The following is a 17,711-nucleotide window of genomic DNA, read 5'->3' on the forward strand; positions in this document are numbered from 1 at the left end:
TTTATCATGCTACAGATAGAAGAAGTTCTGAAAGACTAAAGCAGGGTGATTACAAAAAAAAACCCCATATCTAGACACATAGAGCCAAACTGCTGAAAATGAGAAAGTAAAAGGAACATGTAAAAGCAACAGAGCCAGTTAATACATAGTCCCTTGAAAGCAACAAAATTAAGACTGACATCTGTCTTCTCATTAGCAATCATGAATGTCAGAAGTTGATGGATACATATACTTAGAAAACTGAAAGAAAATAACTGGCAAGCCCAAATAATAGATTCCAAAAGCATAAGGTGAAATATAAGAATTTTCAGATAAACAGAACTAAAAGAACTAATGAAGAGCAGACCCAAAGTAAAGGAAATGTTGGGGAAGTCCTTCAAGTAGAATAAAAATGATCTTATATGGATTTTTTTAATAGAACAAGGAATAAAGAATAATAGAAAATAAATATGATACTACAGATAAATCAAAAGTGAATATATAAAAGTTTATAGTAAGAACATCTTTTGGAGGTTAAGCCATATATTGAACTCAATTTTGAAGAAAGCACATAACAGGTGGAAGGTCCATGTGGTAGACTGGAAAAACATTCCTATAATATTCTGTTGCTCTTCCCATGAAGTGGGAGTGTTTCTCTGGCCAGCCTCAAGTCTGAAATGGCCTTCTGACTTGATGTGACAGTAGAATGGAGAGATCAAACTGTAGCAGTGCTGACTGACACCAAGGCTTCAAGAGATCTGGAAGCTTCCCCTTTGCTCTCTTGGGACACTCCTTGAACAATGTTAACGAGTTCTTCTTAGGCTATGGAGCAAAGAGAGACTGCCTAGAAAAAAGGTCTAGTCAGCACACAACACCAAGTACCTAGACATTGAATGAAGCCATACTAGACCTTCCTTCCACAGGCCTCATTTGCGGCCAGGCAAGAATAACATGATTTGCATCCATCCATGCAGCTCAAATTACAGAACTATGAGCAAATAAATCATTGTTATCTTAAGCCATTAAGTTTTAGGGCAACTTCTGCAGCAATCAATAACCAAAGTAATATATTAAGTAACAGTAGGATCAATTAATTTTATTTTATTTTTTATAGTTTATTGTCAACTTGGTTTCCATATAACACCCAATGCTCAGCCCAACAAGTGCCCTCCTCCATGTCCATCATCGATTTTCCCTTTCCCCCCCACCCCATTCAACCCTCAGTTTGTTCTCAGTATTTAAGAGTCCCTTATGGTTTGCCTCCCTCCCTCTCCTTGACTATTTTTTCCCTTTCCCCTCCTCCATGGTTCTCTGGTAAGTTTCTCTTGTTCCACAAATTAGTGAAAATATATGGTATCGGTCCTTCTCTGCCTGACTTATTTCACTTAGCATAACACACTCGAGTTCCATCCATGTTGCTACAAATGGCCAGATTTCATTCTTTCCCATTGCCATGTAGTATTCCATTGTATATATATATATATATAGACCACATATTCTTGATCCATTCCTCAGGTGATGGACATTTAGGCTGTTTCCATGATTTGGCTATTGTTGAAAGTGCTGCTATGAACACTGGGGGACATGTGCCCCTATGCATCAGCATTCCTGTATCCCTTGGGTAAATTCCTAGCAGTGCTATTGCTGGGTCATAGGGGAGTTCTATTGTTAATTTTTTGAGGAACCTCCACACTGTTTTCCAGAGGGGCTGCACCAGTTTACATTCCCACCAACAGTGTAGGAGGGTGTCATTTCTCCATATCCTTGCCAGTATCTATAGTCTCCTGATTTGTTCATTCTAGCCATTCTGACCAGAATGAGTAGGTATCTCAGTGTGGTTTTAATTTGTATTTCCCTGATGATGAGGGACACTGAGCATCATTTCATGTGTCTGTTGGCCATAAGATCAATTAATTTTAAACTCTGGTCTAACTCTAAAATTTTAGAATTAAGTAATTAGCATTTACTTAATATTTTAGGAAATTTTGCCACTGTTTTAGTAACATTCTTTAAGAGGGTTGAAGATATTTGGAGCCCTTTCAGACTATAGTAGGAACTAATTTCTAAACCCATGTGCACCCTTAGAAAAAAGTTTAAAGGGAATAAACTCATACCATGAAAGAGAGATTTATGCAGAACCCTCCTTGTTTTGAAGAAAATTAAGATACCACACCACCAGGATAAAGAAAAGGTAGATATTTGTTTCATGGCGTTAATCTTTCTCTTGAGTCTCACTTCAATAGTAGAAGAAGATAAAACTTTAATTCAATAAGGATATAATGGAATAATTTAAGCCATCTCTCAAAGTAACCCAATCTCTTTAAAATGATTCCATTTTGTTCAGGTTTGGTCCCTCTTCCAGCTACTTCTCTTCAAGATGGCAGTCAATGTTACTATGAGGCTTAAAAAAAATCTCATTCTAATTTTCCCAGCTAAAAAATTAGCAGGGGTACCTGGGTGGCTCAGTCAGTTAAGCATTCTACTCTTGATTTTGGCTCAAGTCATGATCTCACAATTTGTAAAGTCAAGTTTCCCATCAGGCTTTCCACTGACAGCATGGAGCCTGCTTGGGATTCTCTTTTCTCTCTCACTCTTTCCTCCACTCCTCCAGTGCATGCACTCTCTCTCTCTCTCCAAATAAATAAACAAATAAATAAGCATTTTTTTAAAAAAATTAGCAATAGTGGGGTTTCCCTGGTGCTTTGCTGGTCCCCTGCTGCACTCCTAAGGTGTCCATGATCTGATCTTCGCTGTAGATGTACAGTGGGCATTTGCAGCTGAAGTCTGCAGTTCAAGTATCTCTTGCTCACTGTTGCTTAGCCTGATCAAGTCCCGGGGGTCCCTGCTGCTGCTGCCTCCATTCCATTCTCATTGGTGCTGCAGAGCAACTATCAATGCTATTTTGACCCAGACTCAGGTGGTCCACCTGCAGTCTTGGCTTTGATTAAAGGTCACCCGTTTGGTAATGACTATTGCCAAGCCTTCAGCAGCCTCTGTGTGAACTGTAGGTAAGCCTATGAGAACTTCAGGGCTCTTTCCATGTTTTAGGAACACAAAGGCAGTCTCTCCCACTCTGTTTCTCCCAACTTTGTCTCCTTCATTTCTCCATAATCTCCCAGAGAGACTGGAATTGGACCTTCCTTTCTCTCTTCTTCCTTCTATACGGCCAGGAGAGCTCCGTATATCATAACTTCTTAGACTTACTCCCTCCCCTTTTCCCTTGGGACATAATGCTAGACATGGTGCAGGGACAGAAAAATGGGTATCATGATTAGGGACCAAAATTGAGAGGACACTTGAAAACTTGTTCCTTACATTCATATTTTCACAAGCAGGTATGTGTGTACAGCCTGCCTGCTGAAACCGTGGGTGTTTTGAGCCAAACAACCCATGATCAAATTTCTTTGATCCCATTCTTAGCCATGTGACTTTCGGCAAATTCCTAAACTCTACACATCCCAGTTTCCTCATCTTTATAACAGACATAATTATAGTTTCTATCTCATGGGGTGGTTGTAAAAATTAAATGAGTTAGTTTAGGTAACTAAATGTTACCTAAACAAAATGTTTGGAATTGGGTCTACTACTTTGTGAAGTCTTCTCAATTACTATACAATGATTGCTATAGGTATATAACAGATCTGCCTCCAAATTAACATCAGAGAGTAATTTGATAGTTGAAGTGATAATAATATTTCAGACACTATTTCTGCCATTAGCATGTACAAGTTGCTACTGGAGCTTGTGAGAGACGGAGTTATTTGTGTTTTAGGTTTTTTTCCCCCAAGGTTTTGACCTTCCCGATCACTGGGGTTTGAAATGAATCTGCAGTGAGCTTTATTATTTGCTCTGACTCAGTGTGGGATAATTGTTATTTAAATAGGACTGTAGGTGTGTGCTGGAAGATGCTAGGTGAAACACTAGAGGAAGCCAAAGAGAACAAATAACCCTGCCCTTGAATTGTTTGCTGTTCTATTATGGAAGACATAGGAAAAAAAAAAAAAAAAACCAGACTAAAAATGAGTCAGTTCCAAGAGGTAAGTGGCCATTTACAATTTCACTGAACAGATGCAGTTCAATCCAAAGGAGAATCCACCATTTAAATCTGAGACGAGATGATAGTACACTGGGCTTTCTGCTTCCCACTGCCTGCATCTAAAATAAACAACATAGGACTCAACTAAGTGCTCTCTCAGTGGTAGAAAAGAAAAAGGAATACAGCTCTCTCGGTACCTAACTTAATTATAGAAGCATCGAGCGATGAAGAGAGGTCCTCAAGAGAAATAAGCCCAGAGCTTGTAAAAGGTATGTGCTGCATGTGACTGCTCTGTTGAAAAGGGGTTATCGCTATAACCCAGCCTAGGCGTGAGGTGCCCAGGCAGATCTGCCATGGCCCTTCATGGAGACTGCCCACAGGGTGAACTAAAGCAGTGTCTCTGCGGGACCCATGCTTCATGCTCTGCAAAGCAACTCCAAGGATGCCCCATTCTACAGAATTCTATAAAGACCAACTTCACTCTTTTCAATTCAGGTAAACTTAGTAAGTGCCTTTTGAAATGATAAAAAAAAATTATAGCCAATCATTAGACTAACTCTGTTTTTCAGTTCCATGTATATGCATTTCCCTTTAATAAATATCCCCATGTTAATAGAGTATCAAGAAAGGAGATGAAACAGAACACACAAAATCATACATCAGTGGACCAACCCAAGAGACAGTCACCAAAACTATCCCCATTTTACAGATGATGAAACTGGAAAGCAAAAGCAGGCAACTGGAAGACAAAGAGTCTATATTTAAATTAGCTGTAATTTTTTCTTATTAAAATTCAACACTATTTTATCATAGATGTGAGATAAAATGGAATGGGGAAAAAATACTCGGGAGGCAGAAGTATTTATGTTTTATTATCTATTCTAATGTCTCTTTTTTATTATTTCATTTTTATCATAGGGTTTCTGGAAGATGCTTGCCTTTTCTAGAGAGTGACTTTCAACGGTGTGTGTTGATTTAAGATGTTTACAATTCTGATTACTCGTTATGGCATCTTCTTAAAGTAGTTTTATTCATATAGGTCATTGCACAACGGAGACCAAAAAAAAAAAAAAAGGAAAATGGTCTGCTGATCTGTCATAACAATAAAAGAAGATTTAAATTAGGAATGTGGTAAAATGCTTAGAAATTGAGTTGGAAAATCAGTGCAATTCACTCACCCATTAATAAAAGGAAATAGGTTCTAAAAATGAATAGCTTGAAGCCACCCAAAAAAAAAAAAATACAGAGTTTGTATGTGGCTTGCTTTTCCTTGTGCAGCAATAACCATATGTGCAGCCAAGAGAAAGAACGATAAAAGATAAACAAAAGGAAAAAAACAGTTTCAATCACTTAAGGGTAGATTTGTTCAGACATATAGGATGGAAAGAAGATGTGATGAGCAGACCACTTGAACTGTTAGCTTCAGACACAGAGACTGGGAACACTAATAATCTATCTTCACAATGACAAAATTGGACCAGGCATCAAGTTTAAGTCTGTATTAGAGGCTGCTCTTCCTGGTGGGCATATTTCCAGAAGGGAGGCTCCTTCTAGATAAAATGAAATCTGTAGTAAACAACTTGTAGGAGATTAAGTACAAAAAGGATTTTCAATTCTACCCTCAGTCAAGTAAATGGGTTCAGAATGTTTGTTTCTGTTTTACTTATATATTCATTCCTCATGGAACCTTCTATAAGGTACTCATACTGTTCACTTTCTGGAATGTCACTTTCCTAAATTCAATTCAATTAAAAAAATATCTTTGAGGGTGTTTTATGTGCCAGACACTCATATGGGGAGGTAGGAACTTAAAGGTGAAATAAGACATACTTCTGACCTTCAAAAAGACTTTCCCCATATTGAACTTTCATTCTGCATAAGTCATACCTCAATTTCAACCTCTTTCATGAAAGTTTTTAACTATTCTATCATACTGTGCACTTCCCATTTGTAATCCATTTGACCAGGTAGTTTAGCATTATTTTTTTCTGTGTTTTTTTTTCCCCAGATCCATTTGGTTATCCATTTATTCAGTAAATAGTCATCATCAAATACCTGTTTTCATGTTCTCAGAACTAGGGCACAACAATGAAAAAGACAAGGACTCACCTATCAAGGTGCCTACATTCCAGTATACAAAGGCAGATAATATGCAAGGAAACAAATAAAAGAAAAGGGGCAATTGATAGGAGCTATGAAATAAAAGTCATAGGACTCACTGATGGAAAAGGGAGATAATTTAAGTAAAAATAGTAACACTCATACAGCACTCATTATGTGAAGCACAACTGATCTCTTAATAAACACACTTATTGAATTCAGAGCCCATATAACACAGGATGATCTCATCACAGGATCCTTAACTTCCTTACTTTGCAAAGACCCTATTTCCAAATATGACTAAATTCACAAGTTCCCAATGGACAATACTTTTTGTTGGGGGCCACCACTCAATGCACTATAAGTCTTAAACCAAGCTTCTGAAGTAGAAACTATTGTCATCTTCTTACACATATAGATAGTCCATTACAGATAGAGTAAGTGTGTGTTGTGGTCAGTAGGCCCATATGTGATGGACCTGTGATTCACACTGAGATGTTGGCTTCATAGTCAGGGTGCTTGACTACTATTCTACATGGTGTCAGGTCAGCATTTGTGTTGAGTCTCAGGTAATGAGAGAACACTCCAAATAGGAGGAATTACAACGGCAATAAAGGAGCTCTGACTTCTCAACCAAATGGTACGAAAGTTTTGATACATGGCTCCTAAATTCTTAGACACCCTTCCTATCAAGCCCAGAGTCTATATGCCTCCCCTTGTATCTTGATGGCCTTCTGACAATAATTGACTAATGGAGTTCAGTGGAAGTGATCCCATGTGACCTCTGAGGCTGGATCATAAAAGGAGATGCAGCTTCCATTTTGTTTGCCGTCTCATGCTTGGAGCCCTGAGCCACCATATAAGAAATCTGACTGCTCTGAGGCTGCCATACTGTGAGGAAGCCAAGCCACATGGTGAGAAAACGCATGCACACTCTAGTCTGCAATAGTGCAGACAATAGATACTATATAGTAATAGACATCAAGTCCTCCCAGCCCAAGTGCCAGACACATGAATGAATAAGCCTTCAGATGATTTCAGTAACTACCTGTGGACGTCCTTCCAGATTATGTATCTTCCCAGATCGGCCATGATGTGATGTAGCAGAAACAAGCCAAGGTATTGTGTCATGCTGGAATTCTTGTCCCATGGAATCTGTGAGCAGAATAAAATTGTTGTTGTTAAATGCCACTAAATTTGGGGTGCTTTGCTATATAGCAAGTAGTTACCAGGTATAGCTATGCCTTTTCTTCTACTGGGTCTCCTAAATCACATCCCACAGGGCTAAACACAGAACAGGTGTGGAGTGGTATAGAGGAGAAAAATGAAAAAACAGGTATTTATCAGCTGTTGCTCAGGAGACCAGAAATCACTCTAGCTATTTTAAGCAGGAAGAGAAGTAAGGCAGTTAATTAAATGCTTACAAACTTTTGGAAGAATTGGAGGGTAAAAGGTCCAGAAACTATAGCTGATGTTTAGGGACTCAGAAAGAAGAGGAAAGTTGACCCTAATGGACTCCACTGACTGCAGGCTGAAGCCGGTGTTCTGCAGGAGTCTGCCAGGAAGCCCCTGCAAATTTCATGTCTGCTATATGCCTGTGTGTCTGCCAGGAGCTGCTGCCAGAGAATAATGGTTTATCTTTCCCTCTCACCTTCCAAATCTTGGATGCATGCCCATCATCGGCAAACCTATTCTATAAACCAGATCCTGCATGTGGGGGAGGGTCCAAATGGGCAGAAATGGTGCAGAGATTCAACAATATATGCACTGTTTGCCTTTTTTGGATATTCAGGGCCTGTACATAATTTTATTCATGCATTTAAACTTTAGAACAATAAGACTACATTATTCTTCTGCTGAATATGATCCAATTATTCCTCATACAAATAATGACATGTTCATCCTCTGTCCAAACAAGGAAACCCAAAGTCTTATTAGTAACTGTATCCATCTCTGGATGATGTTCATCCTTCTTATAAGTCCATTACAACACCCATCTTTAATTAAAAGACTCCATTATAAGGTAACTAGCACCAATATCCCTAACACAATGGGGGAGGGGGAAAGAAATTGGTAAATATTTATGCAAAACATGTGAGAAAGAAAATGCGTAGCTACCATAGTCCTCTATTCTCTAACTCGTGGCTCCATGCTCCCTATGCCCTCAGTGAAAATCTCAGCTGGTAATGGTTCTTTACTTGACAGAATAACTTAAATCCTCATTCCTGAAGGAATGAAACATGAGTGGTCTTGACTGTATGAGTTGCTTCAGCCTTCTGTTAACTATGACATCTAGATATTGAAATACTAAAAGGGGTCCCGTAAAATTCCCTGGGTTCTAAAATTTTCCTTTGGACCTTATCATGTAACAGCTACCTTGTTTGTCCTTAATATTCAGAATCAATCACTCCAGACAACAAAGTAACTCTCTTCCTTAACTGTCAGTTCACTGGTATGAAGAACACAGATGACTAGCTGACATTCCACAATTTCTAGTCAAGGTAACCCTGAGTGTGTACCTGCTAGATACTTTCTCCTTTAAGAACTAAGACCTAAAAATCAGCAGATCCAAGCATTGAAAGAGTAGGAAGCACAACTTTGTAAGTAGATCATTAGGGATAATAATGACAAGAAGGTATTTTCCTTCTACCCTTTTAGTTTTGAGATATGTATATTCTGGATGTAGGAGAATCATAAATTAGTCAGAAGCTCCAAAAATATATCTCAATGGATTGGACACAACCCAAGTATGCAAGGTGTTATCCATCATTTCAACACTCCATTCCACTAATCAATATGCTTAGTTGCTTTTGGGTGATTGTGTACATGGCAAGGCAGTGAATACCAAGATATGAGCCAGTGCTTCATTTCTTAAGCTGTACAACAAAAGTAATGCTGTATGGGACACCATGATGTTAAATGAGGCATTCAATATATCTATATATCCACATCCTTACTAACACTTGTTTTCTTTCTTCTTTTTGTTTTCACTCAAACAGGTGTGAGGTGGTAGCTCATTGTGGTTTTGATTTGCATTTCCCTGATGATTAGTAATTGAGTGTTGAGGCTATTATAAATGGGATTATTTTTAAAATTTTTTTTTGGATCGTTCATTGTTAGTGTATAGAAATGCAACTGACTTTTATATGTTGATAATGTAACCTGAAACTACTAAATTTGTTTATTAGTTCTAACAGGTTTTTGGATGTAGTCTTTAGGGCCTTCTATATATAAGATCATGTCATCTGAAAATAAAGACAATTTTAATTCCTCCTTTCTGATTTAGATGCTTTTATTTCTTTTTCTTACCTAATTGCTCTGGCGAGGGCCTTCAGTACTATATTGAATGGAAATGGTAAGAGTGGGCATCTTTGTCTTATTCCTGATCTTAGAGAAAAAGCTGTCAGCTTTTTACAGTTGAGTATGATGTTAGCTGTGGAGTTGTTACATATGGCTTTTATTGAGTTTCTTCCTTCTATATTGAATTTGTTGGGTTCTAATCCAAAAGTTCTTTTATAAACACGGGTCTCAAATCCCTTTCATTTGACTTATCACTCCCTGCCTCCTTCTTGGTAGAATGGCTTCTGCTTTGAGGCTATCAGGCTAAAATGGACCACACCCTTAGCCTGTTCTTTGTCCCAGGGTGGATCTTAATGGAATTTAATTGCTCAAAGTATTTCTCAAATGTGTCTTCTATGGTATGGGAAAAAGTTTGGTTTTTCCTACCTTCAAGGTTTCATATTTCTGGACCCTTTTTATATCTTTTCATTTCTACTGGCAAACTGGCAAATTCTCATCTCTAGTAACTTATAGACTAACACTCCTTTTCAATCACTCTCCCTAGAGCTGCTGGCATACGAGGTATATTGCTTACCTTTCACATTATTATATGAAATAGTTTTATCAAATGTTTTTGATAACATGGTCACCATCTTTTCACCCGAGTTTCTTGTCACTGCCTTCCAGAGTACTAAGTCAAAGAGAACTCTTGCAAGTGGCTTACAGCAGCACTTTCTAGGATCCATTTCTCCCTTAGTCAGGAGAAAAAATGCCAGCTGGTAAAATAACAAACTTCAACACCATAGTAGCTGAAGTTTATTATTTAATACAAAAGGTTTATTACTTAATCACTCCAATGAGGTTGGAGCAGGACTCTTTCTTCATCACATCATTCAGACACTCATGCTCTTTCCATCTGATGCTGCCACCATTTAACTCATGGCTTCTGGGTTCACCAGGAGGAAAGAAAGAATAATAGAGAATTGCACCTGGAATATATTTATGGACCAGGCACACTTCACTTCTGCCCCATTCTACTGGCCAAAATTTGGTCACAGTGAGAAATCCAGTGAAAGAAAGCTGGCAAATGCAGTTTATCTATGTGCCCAGGAGGAAAATGAGATGCATACAATGAACACATAACATTGCCTCTGGTGTGCAGTTGGTTCATTCCCGATTATACTATTTACTAGTTCCACACCTCTCTGAAGGTGTTTCTTCATCTGTAAAATGGTATTTATACCACAAAATTGCTTTCTTGTGGAGAATTCTAAACCCAGCCAAACTATTAATTAGATAAGGGCAAAATAAAGATATTTTCAGAATTATAAGATGTGACAGAGATCATTTTTCCTTTTCGTCATTGAAATTAACAATGTATCTGTGACTAATTCTGGCCAATTTTTAGAATGTGAGAAGAAGTAAATCTACAAGGTTTGAACTGAGATAGTGAAAATTGCCCTGCTTCCCACTCTCTCAGCTCCTTTGACCTTAGAATACAATCACTGTGCCAATAAAAGATAAGGGTGTGTCTGTCACCTTGGGTTCCTGAATAATTATATAAATTAATATGAAGAACAGAGTACTGTGCCAACCCACACTGCACATGTACCATGAATAAGCTACAAACATTTGTTCGTTAAGCAACTGAGATTTGGAGATGAATATGTTTACAGAGCTCGGTGGTTCTTAACTGGAGTTGACAATGATTCCCAGGGGACATTTAGCAATGGTATCTAGGTAGTAGAGCCCAGAGATGACTTTAAACATTCTGCAGTCAACATGACAGCTTCCCTCAACAAACAATCATCTGGCTCCAATGTCAATAGTGCTGAGGCTGAGATACCATGATAGCCTATCCTGCCTAATAAACAATACCTCAAAAATGTTTCCTGCAGTCCTTCTCAAGGAGCCGTCAAAGAATATACTGCCACAAAGCAGAGATATGAATCAGAAAATAGGACTCAGGAACCAAAGGAACCAACCAAGAAGAGAGGGGGTTCTCAGATAAAAGTGATAGAATGATCCGAGAGGCAGGAGGCTGACGTGTCAGCCATTCAAAAGTGGAAAAGCAAACACTGAGGAATGATTTCTTTTGGGAAAAGACGATATGCTACTTGATGAGTTTGGACATATTAATAACAACTTTCAAGTTTTGTTCAAAACTTTGGGAATTAATTAGTGATAGTACAGAGAAAATTAAGTACTTAAAAAATAAGACAATTATTTACTCCAAGCAGATGTGCACGAGAGGGAACAATACACGATAAGACCCATGGTGTAATTAACACATAGGAAAACTGTGAATTACATTTAAACTTCATAGTAAAGAAACAAAGATATTGATATAACCAAAAGCTATAATGTAACTGTATTGCCAGGCTAGGGGAAAGGGAAGTGTTAATTGAGGGTATGTTATGTATATGTATAAGAGGAAGGAAGAGGGAGGGCATTAAAAAGTTAAAGCCTCAGGAGGCTCACTTTGTTGAGCCTCTGACTTAGGCTCAGGTCCTGATCTCATGGTTCATGGGTTCAAGCCCCACAAAGCTGTGCTGACAGCTCAGAGCCTGGAGCCTGCTTCAGATTCTGTCTCCATCTCTCTTTCTGTCCCTCCCCAACTCACACTCTATTTCTCTAAAAAAAAATCAATAAAAAGTTAAAAGAAGTAAAAAAAAAAAAAGGTTAAAGCTTCATCTTCTCTCGTAAGAAGCCAAAGGATAATATTTAAAATGGAAAAATTAAAAAAATGGCAATGTAAGCATATTACTTAGCCATATGAGAGTAAATGCCAGAAGAAACAGCTAAAAATAAAACTAACTGCTTCTTGGGGCACCTGGGTGACTCAGTGGGGTAAGCCTCCAACTTTGGCTCAGGTCATGATCTCACGGTTCCTGAGTTTGAGCCCTGCCTCGGGCCCTGTGCTGACAGCTCAGAGCCCGGAGCCTGCTTTGGATTCTGTTTCCGTCTCTCTCTCTGCCCCTCTCCAACTTGTGTTCTCTCTCTCAAAAATAATAAACATTTAAAAAAAAAATAAAACAATTTCTGCATAGGTGGAAACCAGAAGGAGAAACAATGAAGTGAGGATGCTTGTTATTCATTATCAACTTCTACCTAATAGTACCACTTAACTTTTTCAACTGTAAACATATATTACTTTGAGCAAAAGCAAAATAGTTTTCATAAAAGTATGGGCCAAATAAGTGACTTCCTAGGCATTAAAATGATATATTACATAGGGAATCTTTTGTAATAAAAGATTATTAATCTGTGTAAATGCTAATCATGGTAATCATCATACCTGATGCTGAAGATATTGTTAGTCATTGAGGCCAGGCCTCAACACAGGTGCAATCGTGTGTTTGCTCATCAGTTGGTCATCTGTGGCAGGAACGAAGTGCCACTGTCATTACGTAATCATTTATGAGGAAAGAAGATGCGGTTCCTGTTAATCCTCCAACAAACCTCTACTCAGTGTCTTCCTACCTTGGGGTAGGCATGAACCCCTCCCTCTGTCCATGTAGCATAGTGGGGCTGTTTGAACATGACCACAGGTTCTGACCTTGATTTAGGATACTTCCTGGGCAGGAGGTGTTCTCCATAGGCACACTTCTGAAATTCCTTTTTATTAGGGGCTTGTTACAATTTGTAACACCGAAAGTATTACCAGATTCCTCTCCTACAACCCAAAGCCTCCTGCCAACCCTGGACCTTTCCAAAATCGGAATGTATGGCATCTTTTGTTGACACTCCTATTTGGCACTTTATTCTTTTTATTTATAGTAGCTTTGTTGGTGTCTTTCACTGTCCCCTCAGTATTGATACAATTCATATTGTAACACAACATAACAGCTAAGAATGCAGCACTGGAAACAAGATGTGAGTCTAAATTCCATCTCTGTTACTTTCTAAAGTGTAACCGCAGGGAAATTATTTAATCTCTCTGTGCCTCACTTTCTTCATCTCTAAAATGGGGATAATGAGAATACTTTATCCCATAAACTTGACGTAAAGACTAAAATAGTTAACACACTTAATACTAAGAACGTTTTCTGGCACGTAGTAAAGCTACATAAAATATGAAGAAACATTATGGCACACAGCAAAACCGTAGAATTTTTAGGTTCTGTTATTTTAATATTATTATTGTCAGTGCTTGAGCAGCATCAGGCACACAACAGGCACTGAAAACCATTCCTGGGTATCACTGAATTCTAGAAGATCTGCATCAGGAAGATCTGCATCAGCTCCTGCATGCCCCCACTCCTGCCGTATGAACTATAACACAATGCAGTTAAAGAAACGCAATTGGCACATTCCAGAAATAGATGACTCCATTCTCTACCCTCATGTTTCTTAGCACAGCATTTGACAGCTTTACCTCTGGAACCTTCTAAAAAGATATACCCCAGAGAACCTACCACATGCACTCACTGTATGGGTCAGCAACACTGACCTCCCCTGAAAAATTCCAAAAGGCCTCAGGGCTTCTCATGTGGCCTTGACTCTTCTGGCTGCCCCGTGCTGAGTGTAGCTAACTCTTGTCAGCTTAAAAACTTAAATATCTCCTCAGAAATCTCAGTGTGTTAATTATACCATCTATCAGTGGTGTCATTTTTATTTTCATAACATTCATCCACCACTATACTAAACAACATATCTGTACGTGTGTAATGCCTGCTATGCATAAGCTCTCTGATGCGAACTGCTCTTACTTTCACTTCTATGTGCAGAATCCACTTTAGTTCTGGGCCCATATCACAGAGTTTTAGAAAAACGACACTTTTTTCAAATGAGGAAATTACAGTCAGTTTCATAAAGGAGATGATTTGTGGGCTAGGCTTACACACTTTTTAATGTCATAATTTTTCTAGAGTAGCATGAGATTGAATAATATTTGCACATGATTAAAATATGCTTGTGTTTTGATTTTCAATCTAGTCTGAGTTATAGGATTCCATTAAAACTGGAATTGAGAATACTGAAACATAAGAAAAATTTCCCCTGCATACTATGAAATATCCACGCAAGCAGACTGAAAAATATTTTCCTTATTTCTTGGGTAATAGATGGCTTAAAAGATGTGAAAGAGCTCAAGTAACAATGACAAGTCTGCATTAGCTAGGTTTCTAACATGAAAACAACTTAAATCCAGTTATGTCTATAGAATGTCATATTTAAAGTAAAATAATTGTGTCAATAATAAATATCTATATTCTGGGATTGCTTACGATGGTCAAACAACCAGATGAAAATTGAAAAGTTTAGTTGACTGTCACTTAGAAAGGTACTTCTTTACCTCAATAATGCCAAAGATGGAGATGTTTCAAGGTAGCCTAATACCTGATGGTCAAAAGAAAATAAGGCCATGACTTTGCCCACCCCCAAAAGTTACAGCTTTTAAAAAAAATTTATTTACTTATTTTGAAAGAAAGAGAGTGTGTGTACATAAGCATGTGAGCTGGGGAGGAGCAGAAAAGGGGAGAGAGAATCCCGGCAGGTTCCATGCTATCAGCTTTTTAAGGGAGAGGAAGCCATGTCCTAATCCATGGCCTGTCCCATTCTTGTGCCACTCCTTCTCCATTCTATACCGTGAGGGACTTCATCAACAAGTAGATGGACACCCAAGCCCTCATGTCCGTGCTCCATCCATGCAGACATCCAAACATTGCAAAGAGCCCCACTGATGGCCAAAGCTTGGGCCTCTGAATGCTCACACAGCTAGCCTGGTCCACCCTGACAGAAGAGAACCAGGTGAGCCCTGGACTCTAGAACAGCTTGAGAAGCAGATCTAACAGACACCACAGGTTTAAGGGCTCAGTCCCACAGGACTGTCTCCACTTCAGATGCCAGCCATAAATGGGGTGCCCAGCTGCTCACATGTCTACCCAGCAGGCTACAAATTCAGGGGTTCCCCCACAGCCCTTCTCAGGTTTGAGTTTGCTACAATGACTCATAGAACTCAGGAAACACTTTATTCACTGTTACCCTTTTTTATGATAAAGGATACAACTGAGAAATAGTCAAACGGAAGACATGCATTGGAGAAAGTAAGGAAAATTGGGCAGAGTTTCCATGCCCTTACACCACCTCAAAGTGTTCACCACCCTAAAAGTTCTCCGAATCCTTATTGTTTAGGTGTTTTTTTATGGTGGTTTCATTAGTAGGAATGATTGACTGGATCACTGACCATTGGTGACTGAGTTAATCTCTACCCACTTTCCCTAGGGAGGTGTTAATTGGCCTTGGGCTATCTGGTGACCAGTACCCACTGTGACACTATCTAGGGGGTCCCCAATCACAGTCATCTTGTTAGCATATGTAAAACACTCATGAATTCAGGGATTTCAAGGGTTTTAGAGCTATGTAACCAATACTTGAAAAAATCCCAGACACTCACTTTCTATTATACAACTTTTATTATTCTGAGAAGCATAGTACAGGTCCTGAGAGAATGAGCCAATCCTAATCTTCAAATGCAGAAAAGCCAGTGACAGATGGTGACCACCCAGCCACATGGGCTATGATCCTTCTCTCCTAATCCATTACCTCCCTAAATGTACCTTGTCTGGTCAGGAGCCCAGCTAATGAGAAGGCAAAGATCTAATCAAAGATGGTAGAAGAAGCCATTCACATTCCTCTTCCCCAGCGAGACTTCTAGATCTAAAGCAGTGCAAGGTGGTGGGAGATGAATAGCTCTGTATGTGTTACCTGATCAGAGTCTTGATCATTATACTGATGATGGGACATTTTTAATTGCTGAAATGAGATGGTGGTTAGAACTAACGATGATGAAAAAGATATGGTACAAATCTATGTTTTCATGTAGAGGCAGAGAAAGAAATGACCCATAGAGCAAATCTGAAGGAAGAATGGGAGAAAAAATTAAATTACTCTGTTGGCCTCTTATCTCATTCAGCTAAGTTGCTGAAAAGTTTATATTACCGTTTGGATGTTGAACCTGGTTTCTTTCTCATGATTCTATACATTGAGCCATGTGGGGACCCAAGATTTATTTGTGTTGTATTCTTTCTAGGGCCACATCTGTTTTCCTTCTGAAAAAAAAAAAAAAAAAAAAGGAAACTTTGAAGGAAATTGTAGAAAAATGTATTGTTTTAATGTATCTTATTTAGCAGCACCCACAATATCTTCTCTGGGATGAATATTATCCTAAGAGCTTTCCTTTAAGTGATTATACACTTTATTTGCATAAAGAATATTCTTGGCACTGAGTTCCAAGTAATGCTTCCCTTCAGTGACATGGTCATTAGGAGGTTTGACTGATGGTTCACATCCCTGGGCCATGGCCTACTTCTTGGAGTGATCAGTGACTTGAGCAGCTTCCAAAAGTCAAGTATAGGAAAAATTCAACCTTTGGTGTCTTTCAGGTTTGTCTCCTGCAGTTTAGCTGATTGATTTTTCCATCTTCCCATTTGGGTGAGAGGCTTCAAAAGAGGAAAATGTTAGCAATTATAACAGGAGTTTTGAAAAGAAATTCCTTTTGGGTCTCCTACCCTCGGTTCTTGGGGAACTTCATCAGCTCATGGGTGATCATCTTTCCTATTTATGGTTTCAGCTAGTTAGTCACTGTTTTCTTGACAAGACACTCTTGAAAAATGGTATCTCTCCATGATTGACTGGGACTGTTGGCAAACAGGTTACCTTGTTTTCAAGTGTCTGTTTTTGTGGGTTTTTTAAAAACAAAATATTTCAAGAATTTGGGCTTTGCTGACAATTTAAAAAAATCATTCATTAAGTGTATGTTCTTTATAAGATAGTTCAGCCAACTCTAGGATTTTAAACAGACTTAATCAACCCTTCCATGGAGAGGCTGCCTTTACATTGGAGTTGACCTCTGAGGCCCAGCTCCTTCTGTTATTCTTTTTCTCCACATACCACCCCTTCTCTGTCTTCTAGGGTCCTAACTAAGACTATTTCTATTTCCTCATATTATTTGGGAATTTTCATATCATTATTCCTAATCAGATGATCAAATAATGTCTTTCTCATCTCCCCATATACTTCTTCTTGTCTCCATTGCACTAAAGAAGGCCCTTATAAGTAGCTTTGCTCCTTCTTACTCTCTGCCTCTTCCTAATGTGTTTATAAATCCTCAAATTACAGAAGTTATGCCTTGCCCTAATTAATCAAAACATTGGGATGAAGTTTTCTGGACATTAAGGTTTTAGCAAGAGAGACAAAAACATATGTCATGTTTTAGGACTTAGCATGAATCCAAGTTAAGTGTTAAGTGGGATTAAAGCATATCTGGGCATCTTCAAGTGAAGAGAATTTTAAACTCCAAAGGGATAGGAATTTC

At 38.6% G+C, this 17,711-nt stretch overlaps 1 long non-coding RNA gene across 1 annotated transcript in view; it reads right to left on the bottom strand.

The window, feature by feature from the left end:
• Positions 1-466: 466 nt before the first annotated feature.
• Positions 467-17,711, bottom strand: part of LOC144220332 (uncharacterized) — a 32,213-nt gene continuing 14,968 nt past the window's right edge. The window contains exons 2-3 of the long non-coding RNA XR_013331698.1: positions 7,164-7,270; positions 467-801 (exon numbers count right to left, since the gene is read on the bottom strand). This is a non-coding gene — a long non-coding RNA (uncharacterized LOC144220332). The remainder of the gene's footprint in view (positions 802-7,163; positions 7,271-17,711) is intronic.

This window comes from Crocuta crocuta, unplaced genomic scaffold, assembly GCF_008692635.1.
Source record: "Crocuta crocuta isolate KB4526 unplaced genomic scaffold, BGI_CrCroc_1.0 scaffold179, whole genome shotgun sequence".
Lineage (NCBI taxonomy): Eukaryota > Metazoa > Chordata > Mammalia > Carnivora > Hyaenidae > Crocuta > Crocuta crocuta.